We start from the raw sequence: 25,547 nt of genomic DNA, 5'->3' as shown, positions 1-25,547 counted from the left end.
CTGGAGGTTTTAATGAGTTTTAGTCAGAATCCCTTCAGTCATTACTCAGATCTCAGGGTGCATGTGCACACAATACTTTCTCAAGTGTTTGACTCCAGACCTCCATGAAGCATTTCAAAATAATGGCTGCACCAAACATGGCCCACAGGCTGAAAATAAGCAGCACCGATTTATGTGCTGCACAGCGGCTGACGTAGACAAAACCATCAGGCAGCTCAACGTTTTATACCTTTTTTTTAAATGACACTTTGTCTTCAACAAAGAAGATGTCTGATGTGAAAACAGGAATTATTGAGGAGTTTAAACAGCAAGAAAGGATCACACGAGTGGTGAGGGAACATTTCCTGATAAGACATGCCATGCAAAATATATTGAAGGAACGTGGGGGTGGAGGGTGTATTTTATATCATGTCGATAGCTGTCAAAATCTGTCGAATGGATGCCAGATTCTGATCAAAATCAAATCAAATCAATTTCATTTATATAGCGCCAAATCACAACAAACAGTCACCCCAAGGCGCTTCATATTGCAAGGCAAAGCTATACAATAATTACAAAAAACCCCAACTGTCAAAACAACCCCCTGTGAGCAAGCACTTGGCAACAGTGGGAAGGAAAAACTCCCTTTTAACAGGAAGAAACCTCCAGCAGAACCAGGCTCAGGGAGGGGCAGTCTTCTGCTGGGACTGGTTGGGGCTGAAAGAGAGAACCAGGAAAAAGACATGCTGTGGAGGGGAGCAGAGATCAATCACTAATGATTAAATGCAGAGTGGTGCATACAGAGCAAAAGAGAAAGAAACACTCAGTGCATCATGGGAACCCCCCAGCGGTCTAAGTCTATAGCAGCATAACTAAGGGATGGTTCAGGGTTACCTGATCCAGCCCTAACTATAAGCTTTAGCAAAAAGGAAAGTTTTAAGCCTAATCTTAAAAGTAGAGAGGGTGTCTGTCTCCCTGATCTGAATTGGGAGCTGGTTCCAGAGGAGAGGAGCCTGAAAGCTGAAGGCTCTGCCTCCCATTCTACTCTTACAAACCCTAGGAACTACAAGTAAGCCTGCAGTCTGAGAGCGAAGCGCTCTATTGGGGTGATGTGGTACTATGAGGTCCCTAAGATAAGATGGGACCTGATTATTCAAAACCTCATAAGTAAGAAGAAGAATTTTAAATTCTATTCTAGAATTAACAGGAAGCCAATGAAGAGAGGCCAATATGGGTGAGATATGGTCTCTCCTTCCAGTCCCTGTCAGTACTGTAGCTGCAGCATTTTGAATTAACTGAAGGCTTTTCAGGGAACTTTTAGGACAACCTGATAATAATGAATTACAGTAGTCCAGCCTAGAAGAAATAAATGCATGAATTAGCTTTTCAGCATCACTCTGAGACAAGACCTTTCTAATTTTAGAGATATTGCGCAAATGCAAAAAAGCAGTCCTACATATTTGTTTAATATGCACATTGAATGACATATCCTGATCAAAAATGACTCCAAGATTTCTCACAGTATTACTAGAGGTCAGGGTAATGCCATCCAGAGTAAGGATCTGGTTAGACACCATGTTTCTAAGATTTGTGGGGCCAAGTACAATAACTTCAGTTTTATCTGAGTTTAAAAGCAGGAAATTAGAGGTCATCCATGTCTTTATGTCTGTAAAACAATCCTGCAGTTTAGCTAATTGGTGTGTGTCCTCTGGCTTCATGGATAGATAAAGCTGAGTATCATCTGCGTAACAATGAAAATTTAAGCAATGCTGTCTAATAATACTGCCTAAGGGAAGCATGTATAAAGTGAATAAAATTGGTCCTAGCACAGAACCTTGTGGAACTCCATAATTAACCTTAGTCTGTGAAGAAGATTTCCCATTTACATGAACAAATTGTAATCTATTAGATAAGTATGATTCAAACCACCGCAGCGCAGTGCCTTTAATAGCTATGGCATGCTCTAATCTTTGTAATAACATTTTATGGTCAACAGTATCAAAAGCAGCACTGAGGTCTAACAGAACAAGCACAGAGATGAGTCACTGTCTGAGGCCATAAGAAGATCATCTGTAACCTTCACTAATGCTGTTTCTGTACTATGATGAATTCTAAACCGTGACTGAAACTCTTCAAATAGACCATTCCTCTGCAGATGATCAGTTAGCTGTTTTACAACTACCCTTTCAAGAATTTTTGAGAGAAAAGGAAGGTTGGAGATTGGCCTATAATTAGCTAAGATAGCTGGGTCAAGTGATGGCTTTTTAAGTAATGGTTTAATTACTGCCACCTTAAAAGCCTGTGGTACATAGCCAACTAATAAAGACAGACTGATCATATTTAAGATCGAAGCATTAATTAATGGTAGGGCTTCCTTGAGCAGCCTGGTAGGAATCGGGTCTAACAGACATGTTGATGGTTTGGAGGAAGTAACTAATGAAAATAACTCAGACAAAACAATCGGAGAGAAAGAGTCTAACCAAATACCGGCATCACTGAAAGCAACCAAAGATAGCAATACGTCTTTGGGATGGTTATGAGTAATTTTTTCTCTAATAGTTAAAATTTTATTAGCAAAGAAAGTCATGAAGTCATTACTAGTTAAAGTTAAAGGAATACTCGGCTCAATAGAGGTCTGACTCTTTGTCAGCCTGGCTACAGTGCTGAAAAGAAACCTGGGGTTGTTCTTATTTTCTTCAATTAGTGATGAGTAGTAAGATGTCCTAGCTTTACGGAGGGCTTTTTTATAGAGCAACAGACTCTTTTTCCAGGCTAAGTGAAGATCTTCTAAATTAGTGAGATGCCATTTCCTCTCCAACTTACGGGTTATCTGCTTTAAGCTGCGAGTTTGTGAGTTATACCACGGAGTCAGGCACTTCTGATTTAAGGCTCTCTTTTTCAGAGGAGCTACAGCATCCAAAGTTGTCCTCAATGAGGATATAAAACTACTGATGAGATAATCTATCTCACTCACAGAGTTTAGGTAGCTACTCTGCCCTGTGTTGGTATATGGCATTGGAGAACATAAAGAAGGAATCATATCCTTAAACCTAGTTACAGCGCTTTCTGAAAGACTTCTACTGTAATGAAACTTATTCCCCACTACTGGGTAGTCCATCAGAGTAAATGTAAATGTTATTAAGAAATGATCAGACAGAAGGGGGTTTTCAGGCAATACTGTTAAGTCTTCAATTTCCATACCATACGTCAGAACAAGATCTAAGATATGATTAAAGTGGTGGGTGGACTCATTTACATTTTGAGTAAAGCCAATCGAGTCTAACAATAGATTAAATGCAGTGTTGAGGCTGTCATTCTCAGCATCTGTGTGGATGTTAAGTCAGACAAAAGGTCTGAAAATTCACAGTAACGACCAGGAGGACGATAGATAACAACAAATAAAACTGGTTTTTGGGACTTCCAATTTGGATGGACAAGACTAAGAGACAAGCTTTCAAATGAATTAAAGCTCTGTCTGGGTTTTTGATTAATTAATAAGCTGGAGTGGAAGACTGCTGCTAATCCTCCGCCTGCACCACAGACTGTTTTAGTCTGTGGTGCAGTTGAAGGTGCTATATTATTTTTTCTTTTTGAATTTTTATGCTTAAATAGATTTTTACTGGTTGTTGGTGGTCTCTACGGGGATGGGGTAATGAGGGGATGGCAGGGGGAGAGAAGCTGCAAACAGGTGTGTAAGACTACAACTCTGCTTCCTGGTCCCAACCCTGGATAGTCACAGTTTGGAAGATTTAAGAAAATTGGCCAGATTTCTAGAAATGAGAGCTGCTCCATCTAAAGTGGGATGGATGCCATCTCTCTGTCTCTCCTAACAAGACCAGGTTTTCCCCAGAAGCTTTGCCAATTATCTATGAAGCCCACCTCATTTTTTGGACACCACTCAGATAGCCAGCAATTCAAGGACAACATGCGGCTAAACATGTCACTCCCGGTCCGATTGGGGAGGGGCCCAGAGAAAACTACAGAGTCCGACATTGTTTTTGCAAAGTTACACACTGATTCAATATTAATTTTTGTGACCTCCGATTGGCGTAACCGGGTGTCATTACTGCCGACGTGAATTACAATCTTACCAAATTTACGTTTAGCCTTAGCCAGCAGTTTCAAATTTCCTTCAATGTCGCCTGCTCTGGCCCCCGGAAGACAACTGACTATGGTTGCTGGTGTCGCTAACTTCACATTTCTCAAAACAGAGTCGCCAATAACCAGAGTTTGATCCTCAGCGGGTGTGTCGCCAAGTGGGGAAAAACGGTTAGAGATGTGAACGGGTTGGCGGTGTACACAGGGCTTCTGTTTAGGGATACGCTTCCTCCTCACAGTCACCCAGTCAGCCTGCTTTCCCGGCTGCTCGGGATCTGCCGGGAGGGAACTAACGGCGGCTAAGCTACCTTGGTCCACACTGACTACAGGGGCCTGGCTAACTGTAGGATTTTCCAAGGTGCAGAGCCGAGTCTCCAATTTGCCCAGCCTGGCCTCCAAAGCTACGAATAAGCTACACTTATTACAAGTACCATTACTGCTAAAGGAGGCCGAGGAATAACTAAACATTTCACACCCAGAGCAGAAAAGTGCGGGAGAGGCAGGAGAAGCCGCCATGCTAAACCGGCTAAGAGCTAGTAGCTGCGCTAAGCTAGCGGATTCCTAAAAACACGCAAAGTGAATAATGTGTAAATAATTTAGAGGTGATTCAGCAGAGGGAGTGCTTTAGTTAAGGCACGTGAAGATTACACTGTGAAACAAATCGTTATCTAGTTAACTAGATCAATCTAACTGCGCAGATTAAACAGCTAACAGATACAGCAAAACACCACTGTGCTCCGGAACAGGAAGGGATACAATACCGCAGTGAGAGCCGCCTCACTGATGTCAGGTGCCTTTTATTGAAAGCTCTGGCTGCTAGCTTTGACGCTGGACAGCAGGATATTCAACAAGGTGTTGCTGTCAGCAAACCCCTGCTAACATAAACTGCATAGTGTTTTAGAGAAAACCATAATTGAAGTGCTGCAGATGCGCCAAAATGTTCGACATACAAATTAATTAATAATCTTTTCCTATTAAAATAAATAAAATAAAATAAACCTGGCCTAGCGGGGTTCTCACTGGCCTGTCGGGCTGCCGAGTCTATAGTACTGTTGGGGAAACACTGCTATATGATGGGAGAGGGTAGACAATCCCACATCACATTTAATTAATGTCATGTGCAAAATGAGCAAAAATGATTGCAGCATAATTAATTTAATAATAATGATCTTTTTGGGATTTGAAAGGGTTAATTTCATGGTGCTTTTGGAGTGTAAAGATGCACTAGCTCTTCCATGTCATACATATCACAATACACATCATGAGTCACTACATATCGCATATCCACAGTTACGTCAGTATTCCCCCTAATTATGTAAAAAGTAATCCTTAGTGAATGTTTTAACTTTATAGAAACAATTTATTCTGTAGTATAAATTGTAATTCTTGATGTTATCAATTTTCTTACTGTATATTTTATAATCAATCATTTATTATTCTTCTGAAAGAGGTCACTATCTCTTCTGTGCCGTAGACTTTTCATGGTATCACGATACAAACAAATGAAAGTTTCGATACAGGCTTCATGATACGATTATGACAATTCACAATGCATCGCGTTACACCTTTAAGGTGTGTTTACACATAACCAAGACGCGTTACGAATGTCATTTTTCTGTCATTCGTGACACATTCCTGACATTCTTAATGTGACTTAACGCATCTGAATAGGTTTCTTAATAGTGCGTGTTGGTGCGTGATATTCTTGATATTCGTGGTGCATGTTTCTGCCTGTCAAAAAATCTTCCGCGAATGTCACACACCACCCTCATTTCGTCTGATGTCGTGGAGGTCGCAACTGAGTGTATTGATCCGTCTTGAGAATTGATCCTTAATAGAACGTGACAACGTTCGTAGTGGTTCCTGTGATGGTTCCTGGAGCCCAAACTGTCACGCGTTATTACGAAGTGACACGGAAACTGTCAAGTTTTGACACGACTTGTAACGCGGCGTCACATTTCACTGCGCGCCATGACAAATCAGTTTTCTGTCACATGCACACAATTAAACTCGGCACCAAGTGTCATTCCACAGTTCCTGCTGAAGCTCCTCAGGACGCTCCTGCAGGTGTTCCACCTGCTGTTGTAACCGATGAGCGGGAGAACGAGTCTGAGCAACCAGAGGAGCAAGAGGAGATTCATGTGCAGCCAGACATCTCTGCACCTCCTCCAGTCCAGTGGAGGAAGAAGCATGCGCACAATTAAACCCTGCTGCATTGCATTCAGTTTGATTGCTGACACCAAGTTGGCTAAAAGTCTCATTTCAGTGCTCTTCAGCGCACTCCAGGTGTTCCACCTGCTGCATGTGCCTGATGCTGCATGAAGCCACACATCTGGCTCTGCCATCTCCTCCTCCTCCTCCTCTCTGCACCACTCCATGGCACAGAGCCCAACTATGCATGCAGTCACAAAGTTCTGAAAAACTGGAGCGATCTGAATTCGGTTGGATGAATATGGGTGTGTGTGTGTGGAGACAATTCACCTCATTCATAACGTGACAGAACTTAACGATGCGCTGTTACGCGCAATAGCGCGCAACAACGCGGAACATTATTCTTGACCGTACGTAACGGTTCCTGATAATGCTCCAGCAACACGTGCCATTAATCGTAACTCGTGGTAACAGGTTGCAGCAGTTCCTGAGGACACCTGACGCCTCTGCCCCGAATCATCATATTCGTGATCAGCGGCCAAGAATGTGTACTTCGTGGCATTCATGACTTGTCATCGTTATGTGTAAACGCAGCATTATGGTGCTCAAGAGTAAAAACTAGGGGTGAAACGATACACTAGCTCCACAATATGACACAGCTATTGCAAATTATATGAATCAGGATATGTAATGACATCACCAGTCACACTAATTATGTATAAGTTATCTGTGGTGAATGTTTGACTTTCAAGAAACAAAGTTTTTCTGAAGTACAACTTGGAATCCTTGATGTTATCTTTCCTAGTTGTATGTTTGATAGATCATTTATGATTCTTCTGCAAGAGGCAGAGGTGGGACAAAGTCACCATCAAGTCATTCTCAAGTCATCAATCTGCAAGTCCCAAGTCAAGTCTCAAGTCAAACTGCAAACAACTGGTGGTCATTATGACTTGAGACTTGTTGATTCATGACTTGAAAGTGACTTCATGGTGACTTTGTCCGACCTCTGGCAAGAGGTCATTTCTCCTCTGCAGTACTTTTCATGGTATCATGATACTCATTGTAAAACACGATACAATTCAATATGGGCCCCACTATACACTTATGACGACACGTGACGTACAATTCACCCATAGTAAAAAGGGATTAAGAGTCGGTTTTCCCCCACAGCATTGTCAGGTTTTCTGTCTGCACGAAACAGGACTGACTGTGCAAAACAAACACTGACACATGCGCTCCATCACTGCAGCAGGAGTGTGAATGACTCCTCCTCATATACAATGGGCCTCATTCAACAGCAGGAATGTACAAATATTTGTACAGAATTAGCCAATAATGTGAAGCGACAATTCACTTTTAACTGATGTGTGTGTCTGATTCCATGGGGATGAAAGTGAAAATAACTGCAAGTTCAATGCAGCTTCTCTAAACACTATGAATTATGAAGACCAAATACAGCCACATCATCTCCACTGAAATGTTGAGGGTCAGTTCAACAAAACTGCTTGAAAGGTATAGAGATATTATTTCCGTGTGCACGTTAAGGGCCCATTCACACTTAGTATGAATCTGGCCCAATTGAAGCAGGAATTATAAGCAATACGTGTAAAAATCGTATCTGCCTCAAACGCCTCGTACACCTGTTGCTACAACTATTTGAGTACACCAGTGGCTGAAAGAGTGCGCTGTGAGAACCAATTGAACCCTCTTGTGGCAGGTGTCGGCTAAATTCCAGCTGACACACATGAACATCTAACACCGCTTGCTTGGCACTTAGAAAATGTGTGGCCATTCGCACTGTTGATGATCATTGACGAGCTGGATGTGAAATTTGTCTAAGTGCGCCACAACTGTGGCTTTGCAAACAGACACAGTGACATATTGGTGTGTGCACTGACATGGGGTGTGTCCACTGACAGGAAAAAGCTGTGGAGATCAGTGGTTCTGGACGTCACGGCTGGGGAACACATACCATGTTTGGATGGACATGAAGTAATTACTGTCCACTGTGACACGCACATGTCTGTTTGCTGTCCTCACGTGGACATGCATAAAAACATATATTGCTGTTGCAATGGGCTGCAGTGAGTGTGTGCATGCCGTGCACATTGACAGGATGCCCCAGGTGAAACGGACCGTCAGATCATAACACGCAGCAGGCGATCTGAATGTTACGTCACCCATGTGAGCTCTGTTCCACATGAGGTGGTCTCTATCCTGCGGGGTGCCATCCACAAGACATCCGTGTCGGGCAGGACATGCACATGAGGCTGGCTGGACATGCTGCCAGCACATGACAAGAGTGCACTGCTTCTCATTCATGTCATTTCATGACTGTACGTCTGTGACCATGCGTCATATACAGAGGAACAGAAGGATCATATTTGTATTTCCCACTTGATAAGAGGGATTCAATAAAATGCGGTGTTTTTATATATTGTGTGGTTTTATTTTTTCTTAAAATATGTCCATGTTCTTCTTGATTTCAGGCATTTTCCCGCACCTTTTACAGGACAGTGATGGTAGCTTAGTGGTAGAGTTTCTGGCTGGCAATCAGAGCTTTTGGAAATGGCAGGTTCAAATCCCGTGGGTGGCATATTTTTTTTTCCACAGCAGCTGCACCGTGTGCACAAAATCATCGCAGCGTGTATTTTTTTTTTCCCCACAGACTCTGCCTGATGTGTAACCACATCAGGCAGCTGCTCGCACTGTGTTCCCATGTGCACAAGACTGTCGCAGCGGTATCGTTCACGCCTGCCCGTCGGATCGGTGTTCTCGTGGTTCACTCATACGAGCTGCTCCGCCGTGATTCGCCTTGAGTTGTACTTAGTCGTAGTATGTATGAATGGGCCCTAAGGTGCATACCCTCCGTTTGGAAAGACCACAATCCAGCATCCTTTTGAGGACATTTAAAGAGGGAAAAAAAAAAAAAAAAAAATCCATGAATTAAAACAAGAATGTGCACTTGAACTCTGAACACAGTTCACCATGGCCTCACTTCATCAGCACTGCTTTCCCAAACACAGTGAAGGTCAGACAGCTTCCTGCAGAAAATGCCTGACAACATGGAAGGGGGGGGGGGGCAACCGAAAGTTCCTACAGCAGTATGCCTGCCTGACAGCTTATACCCAGTCTGTAATAAAAGTGTCTACCACTCAAAGCCAACAGTAAAACTCACTCTTTGATTCTAGCTCCCCCTGAGGGTTACCACAGCTGACACAGAGATGCACTGGGATTTGGCACAAGTTTTATGCCAGATGCCTTTCTACAACTCCACCTATAAACATGGAGAAATATGCATAGCTTCTTGGGTTCCTCAGTGGTGTTACAACCAAGTACCAATCAGGATAGTAAGCCCCTTCGGCTGCTCCACACTTTGGGTCGCCACAGCAGATCCGAGTTGGACCTGCCTGTACCAATAAGGATACAATCTGCTTAACCTCTGAGATCTGATGGGATCAGGTGAGCACAGAGCACCAGGGCTACACCCACTATGGTAAATTATTAACAGAAAATAAATAAATACAGATGAATGCATTATTTAATTCACAGTGGACACTTTAAAGAGTGTAAAATAAAGTATGCACAAAGTACAACACCAACCCCCCACCCCTGGATTTCATCATCCATCATAATATTTTACTGCAGACATCGCGCTTTCCAATTATGTTGACCTCACCCAACCTACTTCCCATGTAGAACTCCTCCACTACCACCATTTTTCATTCATGTCACCATTAAGGGCCCTGTCACAGCTTGACAATTTAGCCAGCGTATGCTGACAGCCCCGTTTCCACCAAGCGGTTCAAGTCGGTACTACAGAGTATCATATGTTGGAACAGTTAAATCTCGCTTAGTGTGCGTTTCCACCAGACAGAACCCTTTTGTTTGGCAGGTGGAACACTTAATTATAAATAAGCACGTCATTGAGCACATGTATGCTGTCTTAACATTTTTTTTTGTCTTGGTGGATCATGGGATTTATTTTGATTGCATGCAGAATGCTGAAGAATCGACTGTTGCCTGTGATAATGCTGATGTGAATAAATGACGAGCTGTGCCTCTTTCCACTGTTAAAATAAATTATTTTGTTGTGGGACAAAGTGCCGGCGTCCTTTGATTCAGTCTGAGAACCACGCGAAACACAGAGGGACTTGCTTTAAAACATTGCGTTTCTTCAGCCACGACAAGGAATTAAAGTATTTTCAGATGTCATTTTCCAAAACAGGATGTGCAGGGGTGGTGGCCAAGTGGTTAATGCGCTTTGTTTCAGTTCAGAAGGCTCCGGGTTCAAATCCCACCCCCGCCACATTTCTCCATGTAATGTGGAGTTGCGTCAGGAAGGGCATCCGGCATAAAACCTGTGCCAATTCAACATGCAGATCCACCTTGGATTTGCTGTGGCGACCCCAAGTGCAAACAAGGGAGCAGCCGAAGGGACTTACTATTTTCCAAAACAGGATGCTTTTGTAGATTAATTTTTGTCAGGCTGTGATGATGAATCCGACTGAAACGAACAGATAAGATTAAGACTTCATATTTACTTGGCGTATGTGAATGGCATTAATATTTGAAACAGTCTGTTTGCATGAGGACTGCAGCTTTCAGTCAATCAATGGACAACATTAATGGATGTATTGTGACTTATGATTTACTTACAAGAGTAGTGTGTCAACAATTGCATAACATCTACAACTTATGTCCCGCATATGTGGAACGTATAAGGCATGCCCTGGCATATAGTGAAAATATTGTGCATGCCCCAAATTTTCAGCGTATTATGATGTATATCAGGCTGCTTCAATGTGCTCTCAACTTATACAAAATGTAGTCATAACTTATTCGACGTACACTAGCATTTATAATATGGTCAGCATACGCTGATTACATCGTCAGGATGTGACAAGGGTGTAAGAGACTTCTACAGAAGTGCCTTTTCTCCTCTTCAGAGCAAAACTTTGCAGATAAAGTATCCCGCAAAGACCCATCTTGACACTCCTAATCACACTGTTACTTCTCCTATTTGAATGCTGACTCCTCCTATTCACACCAATGGCAGTGTCCAAGTTCTTCAGATAATACTATCTAACAATGGCCTTCTTTGCATGACCATAATAATCATATAACTGTTAGTAATCAGATAACTGTAATAATCTGATCTCTCGCATTTACATGCACTTCAGTAATCTGATAACTGGACGAACCAGGTTTACATGATTTCAGTTCATTAGAAGAAGGAGAAGAGTTGGATTTCTATAGTGCTTTTCCATCTTAAGCATATGCTCAAAGCACTTTACAATGAAGCATCCAACACACACACACACCAATGTCTCTGTGCTGCCATGCACAGCGCTCAGCTACATAACTGGAACACTGAAGAGATTAAGGACCGTGCACAAGGGTCCTTAGTGATTTTCCAATCTGACAGGGATTTGAACTGTGGATTCCCTGGTCTCAAGATTACTGTCTTCTGCTTACAGCCGACATGTGAAAAAAGCATTATTTCTATCCTCTGTGATACACAGGTGGCCAGTCCAGGGTGTACGCCGCCTCTCGCCCAAACACCACTGGACAGACTTCCAACATCATCTTAACTCTTATCTGGGTTAAGTGTTTAGTTTAAAAAAAAAAGAAAAAAAAAGAATGAATGAACGAACCCTGCGACCCAGTCCTGGATAAGTGGTTGAAGAAATCTATACTTACTGAGTCTTTCAAATAAAAAAAAGCAGCTACACTTCTCAGCTAGCGAAGGAGACTGCCAGCATGCACTGCAGAACATCACATCTTTCGATGCATTATGTTCCAACCAAATATATGGGTGCTTCTATCCATTCACTCATATAGTGCCCCCCTCATAGTCCATGCTAAAACTGCCTGTGTAAGTGCGGGTTCAGGCTGACTCCATGTTTGAATTGTTACCACTCCAGCAACAAAAGGTCAGACTCGCTTCTGCAGCTTCTTCCTGCCTTTATGTTCACCTCATCGCCATAGTGTTTAGCACAGTTGCCTCATGGTCAAGGGCAAACCTTAGAATTAGACAGTGGTGGGCACACTTCCGATAATCCGATAACAGATAATTATCGAAGATAATGTTTTCATTATCGGATTATCATTTTAGATAAATTTAAAAACCATCATCGGACTAATTATCTTCCGATGAATTACCGTCCGATAACTTTTAGACCGACAATGTACTAAACTAAGCTGAACAGTGAAAGACATTTTTAAAAAACTGTTAAAGCTGTTGAGACCTACCTGTTAAAAGTTTCCTAATAGGCATGTTGTTCTATCCTCTGCAAACAGAAACCACTCTATCGTCTGTAAGCAAAGAAGAACTGGTGACCAAAAAAAAGTAATTTTCTTTAGCACCATACTAATATAATCGCAATGTCACCAAGTCATCCAGAGGCATACATGTTTAACTTATGGTTCAAATTTTAACCACTCATTTTAGACAAGTTATTTAAAATTATTGTCATGTCTGAAGTTTATAAAGTGAAAATATCAGATATATGTTTTCGTTTTTAAAAGTAATGTGCTAATTTTTAAGGTTTTGTAAGCACATGCTGTGCCAGGCAGCAATGCATATGGGTAGCATAAGGTAATCTCAGACGTTCACAACAGGACAAATGCATTTCAGGACACTCTGTTCAGGGTCCACAGATAACAGCATAAACTCTAGTGCCTAAAACTCTGGTGAATATATTTCTCGGGGTTTATAGACGTTAGTGTATTTGCGTTTGTTAATTCCATGCATCTGTAAATGTAGCAGACACGGATTTTCTGGAATTTTGTTGACATTTTTTCAAGGCTGCTACTGCCCATACTACTGGCCAGGAATGTTCATGGCAGTATTAAACGTCTGGGTACATGTCTGCTCTCAAAGTGTGGGTATTGTCCATTGTACAGGCGCTGTTGTGTGCATATATTGTTAACTTTGTATTCTAAAACTACGGTTAGAAGTAATTCCGACTCCTTATCGGTCCACACGAACGAGGGTTGGCGCCATGTTTTTAGTTTGTGTGGAAGTGACAACAAGAGAATAAGGCGCTCCTGATTTGATAAAATTTAATCAGTATCGCCACCCAAAGGTTTGGCAGACTAATTACAACACCTTTATACGGTTCGATGTGATGGATTTTTTTTTTAAACGACGTAGTGTGGATGAAGTTTTTTCCCCAAACTGAAAGGGTAAGATATTCGTGTTTTACAAATACCCGACAAACGTGGTGTACATGGCCCTTATGTCTGTGAAAGGCACTATATACATAAATTTACTTACTTACTTACTAATATTGAGGGCATGTTTTACAACATCATAAAAGTTTTAAAACATGCAATTGCGTATGACACTTCCAGGGCTCCGTAAAAATGCCTGTTTTACAAATAAAAATGGAATATTTTACAAAGCACATTTATCTTTAAACCAACACATGACACACGTCACATTAACGTGTTGTTTTACATAATGGATTACTGAACCAATCACTGTTTAGCACTTTCACCCAGAATGCTTTGCGGTCTGTGTCTGTTACAAACCACCTCAGAATTAGTGCCTTAGTCAACATTAAAAAGATATATGTATATTTCATTTTGTACAAATGGACAGAATTGACATCAATGGAGTTATTCTATCAGTATTTTCAAAAAAAACCATAGTTAGTATGACTTTATTTTCAAGACCCCTCCGCCTGACCGGAGTGTTGAAATTGATAGGGAGCGGCTTTATGGCTGCTCTTGGTGTGCCTCTGTGGTGGGAGTGTTGTTTGTAAACAAGAGCTTCCAGCAGGGCCGGGTTGTTAAAAAAAAAGATTATGATTAGTAAAGAGTTGATTTTGTGAGTGCTCTCAGGATTTGTCTGTGCTGCTTCCTGCAGGGGGCAAGCATGGTCAAACATCTTGCTTATTCTTTAAGTCTTTTTACAGCTTTTAATGCTTTCAAAAAGCATCAATTTCAGTTCTTTAGTAACTGCAAATGTCCCATAGACAACACCGGAATTTATCGGTTATCGATTATCTGTAACTTCCGATACATTTTTGGGTGGTTTATCGGGTTATCTTATCAAAGATAACTTTTCAGTATCTTCTTATCTGTTATCGAAGGTTAATTTTTTGGTTATCTGTGCCCACCACTGGAATTAGAATGTATAGTAGAAGATATACCTTACTGAATTTTCATGGAATCAATTCCCCCCTGCAGCCGTTCTGTGTAGAGTTTGCATGTTCTCTCTGTGTTTGCGTGGGTTTCCTCTAGGTGCTCCAGTTCCTCCACACCTTTAAGACATGCAAGTTAGGTGAATTGGAAACTTTAAATTGTCCAGGTCTCCCTTGCAAAAGAGATCTTGATCTCAATGAGCCTAACCTGGTTAAATAAAATGTTAAAAAAAAATACATGTGCACACTTGTGAATTGTGAATGTAGTGAAACTTTGTTGCGCTGCTGATACTCTTATTGGAGAAAACATGGCACATGGCATCTGTTAATTGTACTTTGGGTTCAGCAGGATGAATTGCACACAGGTACGCTCCACCACAATGCATATTCAAAAGAAATTAGTGGTGGAGATAATGTTAGGTGATTGACCATTATATAAAACAAATTGTCAGTTTGGATTCTTTCTTTGCCATTAATGAAACAACAGAATGAGTCTGCTTTTTGAGTCTGCGCTTCCAACATGCTCACAGAGAGTGAAGGCAAATGCAAAGATTTTCTTTTAAGGAGCAAACAAACACGATGTAACCGTTTTAGTTTTTTGGAATTTGAAGTTAAACACAGTGTTCAGATGTAGCCAGCAGTTGTCTCCCTCCGCCCCACACCGATACAAACAGTCATTGAAAAAGTGACAAAGACAAGCAAAATAATGACACCCAAAAACAGCAGGAGAAACACACAGATTTTCAAAAATGGCAAATAATCTCCTTCAGCCTGTACATAGTCTAAAGTGCAAGAGTGTCTCTTAGGAAAGTATGCTGACAGCAGAGGTATCTGTCACCAGCATGCTAGAACTTGAGCAAGAATATAGGAGGGAAAAGAGTGCGAGAGAGAGAGAAGGGTGTGGCACACTAAGGCTCAACAAGTAGGTCTGGCTGCTGCAGAAATATCTCGTACCTGCAAGAGGCATAAAAACACTTGGCAATAAGTAGTCGGTTTCCAATTCACATAAAGACTTGAATATACTACTACAAGTATGTCTTCAACTCATACACACAGTTTCACAACTGACACTATCATTAATCCCAGCCTGACCAGATAATCACTAAGGGCCCTGACCAGGTGCTTAATCCCATAGTGGCTCCCAGGTGTGTTGTGAGCACCTTGTATTACGGTGCCCCTGACAATCGGGATGAATGTGAGGCATGTATTGTGTAAAGCGCTTTGAGCATCTGAAATAGATAGAAGGTGCTATATAAATGCAGTCCATTTACCATTAAGTAGGACCAAAAACGACAATCAGCCGTATTACTGGTACTGAATGGTAGCTTTATATATATTTATGTCATGTCATTTTCTGCTGCTTATCCAGGGGTCTGGATCACAGTGGCAGTAAATCAAGCAGCACATGCCACACTTCCCTATCCTTAGCCAGGTCCTCTAATTCTTCCTGGAGATCCAGAGGTGTTCCCAAGCCAGCTGGGAAATATAATCACTCCAGCGATCCTGGGTCTTCGTCAAAGCCTCTTTCCATGTTGGGACATACCTGAAAGACCTCCCTAGGGGGCATCCTCACCAGATGCCCAAACCAGCTCAGCTGGATCCTTGCAAAGGAGGGGAGCAGCTTTACTTGGAGTCCCTCCTGGAGTATTCAAGCTTCTCACCCTGTCCTGGGTGTAAGGCCAAATATCCGACAAGAATCTCATTTCGGCAATTGTATTCATGGACCTTGTTCTTTCAGTCATTCAGTCAAGTGATGGGTCAAGAACCATCACTTGACCCAGCTATCTTAGCTAATTATAGGCCAATCTCCAACCTTCCTTTCTCTCAAAAATTCTTGAAAGGGTAGTTGTAAAACAGCTAATTAATCATCTGCAGAGGAATGGTCTATTTGAATGAGTTTCAGGTCAGGTTTTAGAATTCATCCTAGTACAGAAACAGCATTAGTGAAGGTTACAAATGATCTTCTTATGCCTCAGACAGTGGACTCATCTCTGGCTTGCTTCTGTTAGACCTCAGTGCGCTTTTGAGTACTGTTGACCATAAAATTTTATTACAGAGATTAGAGCATGCCATAGGTATTAAAGGCACTGCGCTGCGGTGGTTTGAATCATATTTGTCTAATAGATTACAATTTGTTCATGTAAATAGGGAATCTTCTTCACAGACTAAGGTTAATATGGAGTTCCACAAGGTTCTGTGCTAGGACCAATTTTATTCACTTTTATACTGTTTCCCTTAGGCAGTATTATTAGACGGCATTGCTTAAATTTTCATTGTTACGCAGATGATACCCAGCTTTATCTATCCATGAAGCCAGTGGACACACCCAATTAGCTAAACTGCAGGATTGTCTTACAGACATAAAGACATGGATGACCTCTAATTTCCGTGCTTTTAAACTCAGATAAACTGAAGTATTGTACTTGGCCCCACAAATCTTAGAAACATGGTGTCTAACCAGATCCTGTCACTCTGGATGGCATTACCATGACCTCTAGTAATACTGTGAGAAATCTTGGAGTCATTTTGTGATCAGGATATGTTCATTCAATGCGCATATTAACAAATATGTAGGACTGCTTTTTTGCATTTGTGTAATATCTCTAAAATTAGAAAGGTCTTGTCTCAGAGTGATGCTGAAAAACTAATTCATGCATTATTTCCTCTAGGCTGGACTATTGTAATTCATTATTATCAGGTTGTCCTTAAAGTTCCCTGAAAAGCCTTCATTAATTCAAAATGCTGCAGCTAGAGTGCTAGCAGGGCTAGAAGGAGAGAGCATATCTCACCCATATCTTCTTACTTATAAGGTTTTGAATAATCAGGTCCCATCTTATCTTAGGGACCTCATAGTACCATATCACCCCAATAGAGCGCTTCGCTCTCAGACTGCAGGCTTACGTTGTTGTCCTAGGGTTTGTAAGAGTAGAACGGGTAGGCAGAGCCTTCAGCTTTCAGGCTCCTCTCCTGTGGAACCAGCTCCCAATTCAGATCAGGAGACAGACACCCTCTCTACCTTTTAAGATTAGGCTTAAAAACTTTCCTTTTTGCTAAAGCTTTATAGTTAGGGCTGGATCAGGTGACCTGAACCATCCCTTAGTTATGCTGCTATAGACTTAGACTGCTTGGGGGTCCCATTGATGCACTGAGTGTTTTTTCTCTTTTTGCTTCTGTATGCACCCATTCTGCATTTAATCATTAGTGATTGAGCTCTGCTTCCCTCCACAGCATGTCTTTTCCTGGTTCTCTCCCTCCAGCCCCAACCAGTCCCAGCAGAAGACTGCCCCTCCCTGAGCCTGGTTCTGACTGGAGGTTCCGTCCTGTTAAAAGGGAGTTTTCCCTTCCCACTGTTGCAGTGCTTGCTCACAGGGGGTCGTTTTGACCTTGGGGTTTTTTCCGTAATTATTGTATGCCTTGCCTTACAATATAAGGCGCCTTGGGCAACTGTTTGGTTGTGATTTGGCGCTATATAAATACAATTGATTGAAATTGATTGATTAAAAAGATTAATCCATGGTTTGAGTATATTTCTTATTGTTACATGGGAACAAGGTACCAGTAGATTCTTTCTGTGTAGGCTCTCAGTTGTCCAGGTGGTTTCCATAGTAGAGAAGCTTGAATCTTCGACTGGACTGGGGTGCTTGAGGCGAGGACGTTTCGCTTCAAATCGCAGAAGCTTCCTCAGCTAAAATTCTTGCTCTGCTGGTCTGACTTCTGTCTTGACTCTTGTAGAGAAGAATAATCAAGAAGTCACAAAAGCTGGAGTTTTAAACCTAACCAGACCCCTCCTACCGAGAGGCAGACTGCTATAGGCTGCTGACTAAACAATAGCTCTAATTAGCACCTATTGTGCTCTAGTTAACACCCTCCTAATGACAGGGCAGCTGTCCCTCTGCTGATGGCTCCCTTGACGACTCTGCTGATGACGTGAATGACTCATTACCATGACAAAAGACTGAAACTGCTTTGACCTGAGTACCCCATTGTAAACAGGGGATAAAGGGTGTCTCAGACCCCCTCCCCGGTTAAGGCTAGGTTTCAAACATTTCACAAAAAATGCCTCCTTGACCCCTCTCTCAAACCATTTCTTCTCTCTGGCTAATATTTTAACTTCCTTGTCCTCAAATGTGTGGTTAGTGTCTTTAAGGTGGAGATGAACTGCAGACTGAGGTCCGCTGGCGCCCTCTCTGTGGTGCTGGTATAGCTTTTGTGTAAAGGTTGCTTTAGTCTCACCTATGTAGTGTTCGTTACCGTTTTCCTGACATCTGATAGAATACACTACACTGTTCTGTTTTTAACTAGGGATCCTGTCCTTAGGGTGAACTAATTTCTGTCTCATGGGTACAAATGCAATGCGCTGCCAATATTATTATTATTTTGCCTTTTAAACATTACTTATCACCTATGCCAAAATAGGACACAAATTATAACATAAACAATGAAATGTGCATCATATTTAACTTTACATTCAATTTGCTAAGTTGTGGCTCTTTGCAATAGATTAAAAAAAATTGCAAATCTGAAGCAATTAGTTTATTTTATTCCAATTTGCGATAGGCCCATTTGAGTTCTGAGAAGGGTCTATCATATGCAGAAAATGGCCCATTACTTCAGGCACTGAGGAACCATCAGCCCATACCACCCTTCTGAAATCTGAAATCACTGTTTAGGATTTTTTTTTTTTTTCCAGATTTCAAATCCGGATGTGTGAACATTCTTGAGAATAAAAGTTAATTGCTTTTGCAAGGATTGCTTACATTTTTGTGCTGTATCATTGATATAAAAAGTTCTTAAATGATGGTCTTACGTTATAGCATGTTATTATTGTTTATCGCAATATTTTCTGAGATAATATATCATCCAGCACAATTTTGTTATTATGACAGGCCTATCCCGAAGTTTGACAAAAAGACATTTTTTGAATAATGATTCATAATATAAATATCTTCTCTGTTCCTCTTGTTTCATGGTAATAGGGTGTAACGCTTTTGCCATCAGACCCACACTGGGCTACAGCAGGTCAGCCACTGTGCACTCAGAATATGCACACAGAGAATGGCCGCAACATGGGTGTGCACGTGTTCAGCAGTCCAGTGATTATAACCTTTAAGGATCCAGTAGCAGACAGAAGTGATTAGCTGGACTAGGTCACCACTGTGAAACCTGACAGGTCAAAAACGGTGCCTTTTCACAAGAAATACGGCAGATTCATAACACTGTCACACCCGTTACATGTTTTACATTTCTGCTGCGCTGTTTGTAGGACTGCAGCATCACCTAGACTTTCACTTCATTATGAAAGTCCATAAGATCCTTTATTATGGTTTTCTTTATATTTTATATTATTATCGTTATTTATTTTGTGCCTTGATATTTGAAATAAACATTTCAATCAATCACTCAATCACTTAAAAAAAACAAAACAAACCAACAATAAACAGAACAGCAGCAAGCAAACTTTTACTTGCTTTATAAGAATGCAGAGAGTAAACACATATATTCTCACATCTATTTTTCATTATCTATACTACTTATCTCATTGGGTGAACACATCTGTATAACGTGGTTGAACCCAGGCCTGGAAAGGCACAGAGCCAGAGTCATTTCAATCACTTCTAATATGAGGAAGGTTAGAAAAACTGTAAAGTTAACCTGGGTTGTTGCAAATGAAGTCTGACCAGTTATGGAACCTGACATTTAGGAGGAATAATGCAGATTTTGTTGGTGCTGCAGAACAGTGGAGCAGCTCTACACCTCTGCAGCAAACCTGGAGGAGTCATAAGTTTGTCCTTTCAGTCTATATATGCTTTGTAGCCTTGGAGAAGACTTCCACCCTACCACAACCACGTAAAACAGTTTATCGATGTGCGAGTGTTCCTAATAGATGTTTACACTCCGTCACTGACTGGCCATGAACTTGGGTTCAGTCCCCTCAGTTCAACTCCAAACAAATATTTCTCTCACACACAGAGTATGGTTGGTAAAGATTCAGATTTCAGAGTGAAGAGGACTGCAAGCAATAAATGAAATCACACAAATGAGTTTGACTTTTCTTTGCTTGTCACATAGTCTCATGTTAAAAATGAGGCAAATTTTCACAAAATTTCATAAGAACAATGGTTTTCCTCTGGGCAACTTTACAATGCATCTATAACAGACAATTATCCTGCTATAGTAAAGGAGTCAGCCACCTCAGATTTTGATGAGGTTCAACCCAAGAACTAGACAAATGCAAATTGAACCACGCATTTCCTTAAGCACTCTAGGTAAGTGACAGGGTGGATGTAGACTTTCAAAGTGATGCAGTTTTGTTACACCATTTTAGTGCACCCACCCCCTTTGAGGTGGGGCATCTATTGCAGGTCCGTTTTCCCTAATTTTCTCGCTCCCAATTACAGCTACATGTTGTATATCAAATTAAAGCAGAAGAAAAGAGAAATCTAATGGTATACAATACAGATGTTCAAATATTTGAGTATTGAAGTAATAGAAAACTTTGTGTGAAATAGGTGAATACTTTTATATTTTTTTAATTCACCAAAAATATAGTTTATGTAAAAAAGCTACAGTAAGAGCTAAAGAAATGTAAACTTCACCTTAGGTTGGGGTGCATTTTGCCTTATGTTCTCACTACCAATCACAGCTACACTATCATGGTGTATACCAAATTAAGCAGGAGAAAAGAGGAATCTTTTGGTATGCAATACATATGTATGTATTTAAATATAAACTTTGTCGGAAACAAGTGAACAATTTTTCGGTGTTTTTTTTAGTTTAAATTGAAAATGGTGTTTATGTACAAAAGCACAGATGGGGTATAAAAGTGCAAACTTCACCTTGTATCAACCTAATCACTCTAGATAACTGATTAAATCATTTTAAAGTGGTAATGTTTTTGTATTTAACAGCACAAGTGCACCCACCCTGTTTGTGGCTGCTCAGTAACATTACATTACACTCATATATATCAAATCATTTCAGCAAATGTCTCCAGTTCCAGTTGGTGGTCATCATCTCGTTTGGCTGCAATGAAGTCTAACAGCAACTGTGAATAGTCACTGACGTAGTTGTCCCAGAAGACAAAGGTGTCTGAACTTGCCCTGCCATTTCTGTTGAACTCATCTAGCATACAGTGAATGGGTTCCATGGCACTGATGAAGGATGAAACGGCACCTGTTTGTGATGTCCTTGTCAATTCCTTTTGCTGTAATTGCTTTAACACATGCCTCTGCGTGATGTGCAATTTGAACAGATGATTCTTCAGATAGAGGAGAGTCTGTATTCAGAGACTTGGTAAAAAGCCATCCACTTCAGTCTGTTCATTTCTTCAATCATCAGTTTACGGACTCTCACACCTATGTTGTAAGCTTGCCTTTCATGATATGGGCAGTTGTTGATGAGCCATAGATATTGCTTTCCACCAGGGCATCTTTGAACCCACTCTCCTCCATGATCTTCCCGATGTCACCAATGAAATTCATGGCTCTATGCATGCCTCCCAACTTCAGAAAGTCCATCTGGAACTCCTCGTGGTTCCTCCACTTGATCATTTGTGCTTTGCCATAGACAGCCTCATCATACGTGACATACGAGGGCTGTCAAAGTAATGGTCCTTTTTATTTTTTTCAAAAACTATATGGATTTCATTCATATGTTTTTACGTCAGACATGCTTGAACCCTCGTGCGCATGCGTGAGTTTTTCCACGCCTGTCGGTGACGTCATTCGCCTGTGAGCACTCCTTGTGGGAGGAGTCGTCCAGCCCCTCGTCGGAATTCCTTTGTCTGAGAAGTTGCTGAGAGACTGGCGCGTTGTTTGATCAAAATTTTTTCTAAACCTGTGAGACACATCGAAGTGGACACGGTTCGAAAAATTAAGCTGGTTTTCAGTGAAAATTTTAACGGCTGATGAGAGATTTTGAGGCGATTCTGTCACTTTAAGGACTTCCCACGGTGCGAGACGTCGCTCAGCGCTCTCAGCCGCCGTCGTCAGCCTGTTCAAGCTGAAAACCTCCACATTTCAGGCTCTATTGATCCAGGACGTCGTGAGAGAACAGAGAAGTTTCAGAAGAAGTCGGTTGCAGCATTTTATCCGGATATTCCACTGTTAAAGGAGATTTTTTTAATGAAAGATGTGCGGACGGGTCCGTGCGTCGGCTCGCAGCCGACGCAACGCTCCGCCACAGGAAAAACACCGCTGTTGAAAGCCTTAAGGACAAGTTGGAACATGTCCTTGTAATCCAGCTTCTGTGAGATGTTCTGACTTGAACTGTGCTGTTCCTTTTGGTTGCTAAGGTGACCGTGGGCGCACCTGATTCCTTTTGGATTATTGTAATTAGTTCACCTGGAGCGTAAGTGTGAAGGAGTGGATATAAGACGGGGTTTTGTGGAACGAAGGAGGACTTTTTTTGCTCCGTTCCACCTCGCTTCTTTGGAGAGAGGACAGAGATTTTCGGCGGAACAGCAGGAGGAGCAGCGGGTGAGGAAGTGATCATTTAAAAGGAGCCATACCGGCGCTGACGTGACTGGTTTCAGTTGAAATACTCCTGCTGAAGAGACGCCACGACGTGGATTATCCGCAACGGCAGGGGAGGACCCTGCCGTGTCTGTGAGTACGTTTGATGTGGTTGTGAGGAGCCCGTTTTAATCAGAAAGTCGGAGTTTCTTTGGAGTTGGAGTTGGAGTTGTGCGCTCGCTGGCCTGGGTGTGTGTGTGTAGGTGCACGGAAGCTGCGGCGACGAAGAGAGGTGTTACGAGGAGAGATCAGTGACGAGGAGGCTGCGCGCTTGGTGATTGGAGGAAGCCACGCCCCGCCAAGAGAGAGTGTGTCGTGCCGAGTGGAGGATAGCAGGGCCCGCCCTGAGACGACAGCAGGAAGTATTTGTGGATTGGCTGTCATCGTGACTGACTGCTCGCAGAGTGACTTTTTTATATTTGTTTTTATATATAAATTCTGGTTTAAATTGTTTTATTTTTTTTATTATATATTTTGTGATTTGTAATAAATTGTAATATTAAGTTTGCTTTGTTTGGTTACTCCAGCTCCATTTTTATTATAGTTACATGCATTATTTGATTGTGTTTTCATTCATTAATTCAAAACCACAATAACCCGCAAACCCGGGCTTACATCCTGCTGTTAAACAATTTCTCATATACTCACTCCACTGAAAGCCATCAAAAGCCGCCTGGATTTTACAAATGGTTATCAACACCGAGGTGTTTTTCCTGTGCCGCCACACCGCGTCGGCTGCGTCCCGACGCGCGGACCCGTCCGCACGTCTTTCATTAAAAAAATTGTGTATGTGGAAAAAGTTTTAGATGTTTGAGTTCATCTCATACAAAATGGGAGCAAAACCAAAAGTGTTGCGTTTATATTTTGGTTGAGTGTATATACACTGAGGAAAATAAGTATTTGAACACCCTGCGGTTTTGCAAGTTCTCCCACTTAGAAATCACAGAAGGGTCTGAAATTTTCATCTTTAGGTGCATGTCCACTGTGAGAGACATAATCTAAAATAATAATAATAATAATAATCAGGAAATCACAATGTATGATTTTTTAAAATAATTTATTTGTATGTTACTGCTGCAAATAAGTATTTGAACACCTGTGAAAATCAATGTTAATATTTGGTACAGTAGCCTTTGTTTGCAATTACAGAGGTCAAACGTTCCTGTAGTTTTTCACCAGGTTTGCACACACTGCAGCAGGGATTTTGGTCCACTCCTCCATACAGATCTTCTCTAGATCTTTCAGGTTTGGAGTTTCAGCTCCCTCCAAAGATTTTCTATTGAGTTCAGGTCTGTGGCCAGGCCACTCCAGGACCTTGAAATACTTCTTACGGAGCCCCCCCTTAGTTGCCCTTGCTGTGTGTTTGGGGTCAATGTCATGCTGGAAGACCCAGCCATGACCCATCTTCAATGCTCTTACAGAGGGAAGGAGGTTGTTTGCCAAAATCTCGCAGTACATGACCCCATCCATCCTCCCTTCAATACGGTGCAGTCGTCCTGTCCCCTATGCAGAAGAGCACCCCCAGAGTATGATGTTTCCACCCCCATGCTTCATGGTTGGGATGGTTTTTGTTGGGGTTGTTTTCATCCTCTAAACATGGTAAGTGGTGTTGATTCCAAAAAGCTCTATTCTGGTCTCATCTGACCATATGACCTTCTCCCATGCCTCCTCTGGATCATCCACATCGTCACTGGTGAACTTCAAACGGGCCTGGACATGTGCTGGCTTGAGCAGGGGGACCTTGCTGCCCTGCAGGATTTTAAACCATAACAGCATTATGTGTTACTAATGTAATCTTTGTGAATGTGGTCCCAGCTCTCTTCAGGTTATTGACCAGGTCCTCCTGTGTAGTTCTGAGCTTTCTCAGAATAATCCTTATCCCACAAAGTGAGATCTTGCATGGAATCCCAGACCGAGGAAGATTGACAATCATCTTGTATTTCTTCCACTTTCTAATAAATAATCATAACAGTTGTTGTCTTCTACCAAGCTGCTTGTCTGTTTTGTCCCTGGTGTCCGTAGACAGCTCTTTGGTCTTGGCTATGGTGGACAGGTTGGACTGTGATTGTGTGTGTGAACAGGTGTCTTTTATACAGGTAACAAGTTCAAACAGGTGCAATTAATACAGGTAAAGTGTGCGAAATAAGAGGGCTTCTTAAAGAAAAATTAACAGGTCTGTGAGAGCCAGAATTCTGCTGATTGGCGGGTCTTCAAATACTTATTTGCAGCAGTAAGATACAAATAAATTATTTAAAAAAAAAAAAAAAAATCATACATTGTGATTTCCGGATTTTTTTTTTTTTTTTTAGATTATGTCTCTCACAGTGGACATGCACCTAAGATGAAAATTTCAGACCCCTCCATGATTTCTAAGTGGGAGAACTTGCAAAAGCGCAGGGTGTTCAAATACTTATTTGCAGCAGTAAGATACAAATAAATTATTTAAAAAAAAAAAAAAAAACCATACATTGTGATTTCCGGATTTTTTTTTTTTTTTTAGATTATGTCTCTCACAGTGGACATGCACCTAAGATGAAAATTTCAGACCCCTCCATGATTTCTAAGTGGGAGAACTTGCAAAAGCGCAGGGTGTTCAAATACTTATTTGCAGCAGTAAGATACAAATAAATTATTTAAAAAAAAAAAAAAAAAT

The 25,547-nt window shown here is 41.5% G+C and overlaps 1 protein-coding gene across 2 annotated transcripts in view; it reads right to left on the bottom strand.

Annotated features, from left to right (window-relative positions):
- Nucleotides 1-25,547, bottom strand: part of pacsin3 (protein kinase C and casein kinase substrate in neurons 3) — an 82,029-nt gene that overhangs the window by 43,574 nt on the left and 12,908 nt on the right. The gene's annotated exons all lie outside the window — the stretch shown is intronic.

The sequence above is a fragment of the Thalassophryne amazonica genome, chromosome 2 (assembly GCF_902500255.1).
Source record: "Thalassophryne amazonica chromosome 2, fThaAma1.1, whole genome shotgun sequence".
In the NCBI taxonomy this organism is placed as follows: Eukaryota; Metazoa; Chordata; class Actinopteri; order Batrachoidiformes; family Batrachoididae; genus Thalassophryne; species Thalassophryne amazonica.
This window is presented reverse-complemented; position numbering and strand designations above follow the sequence as displayed.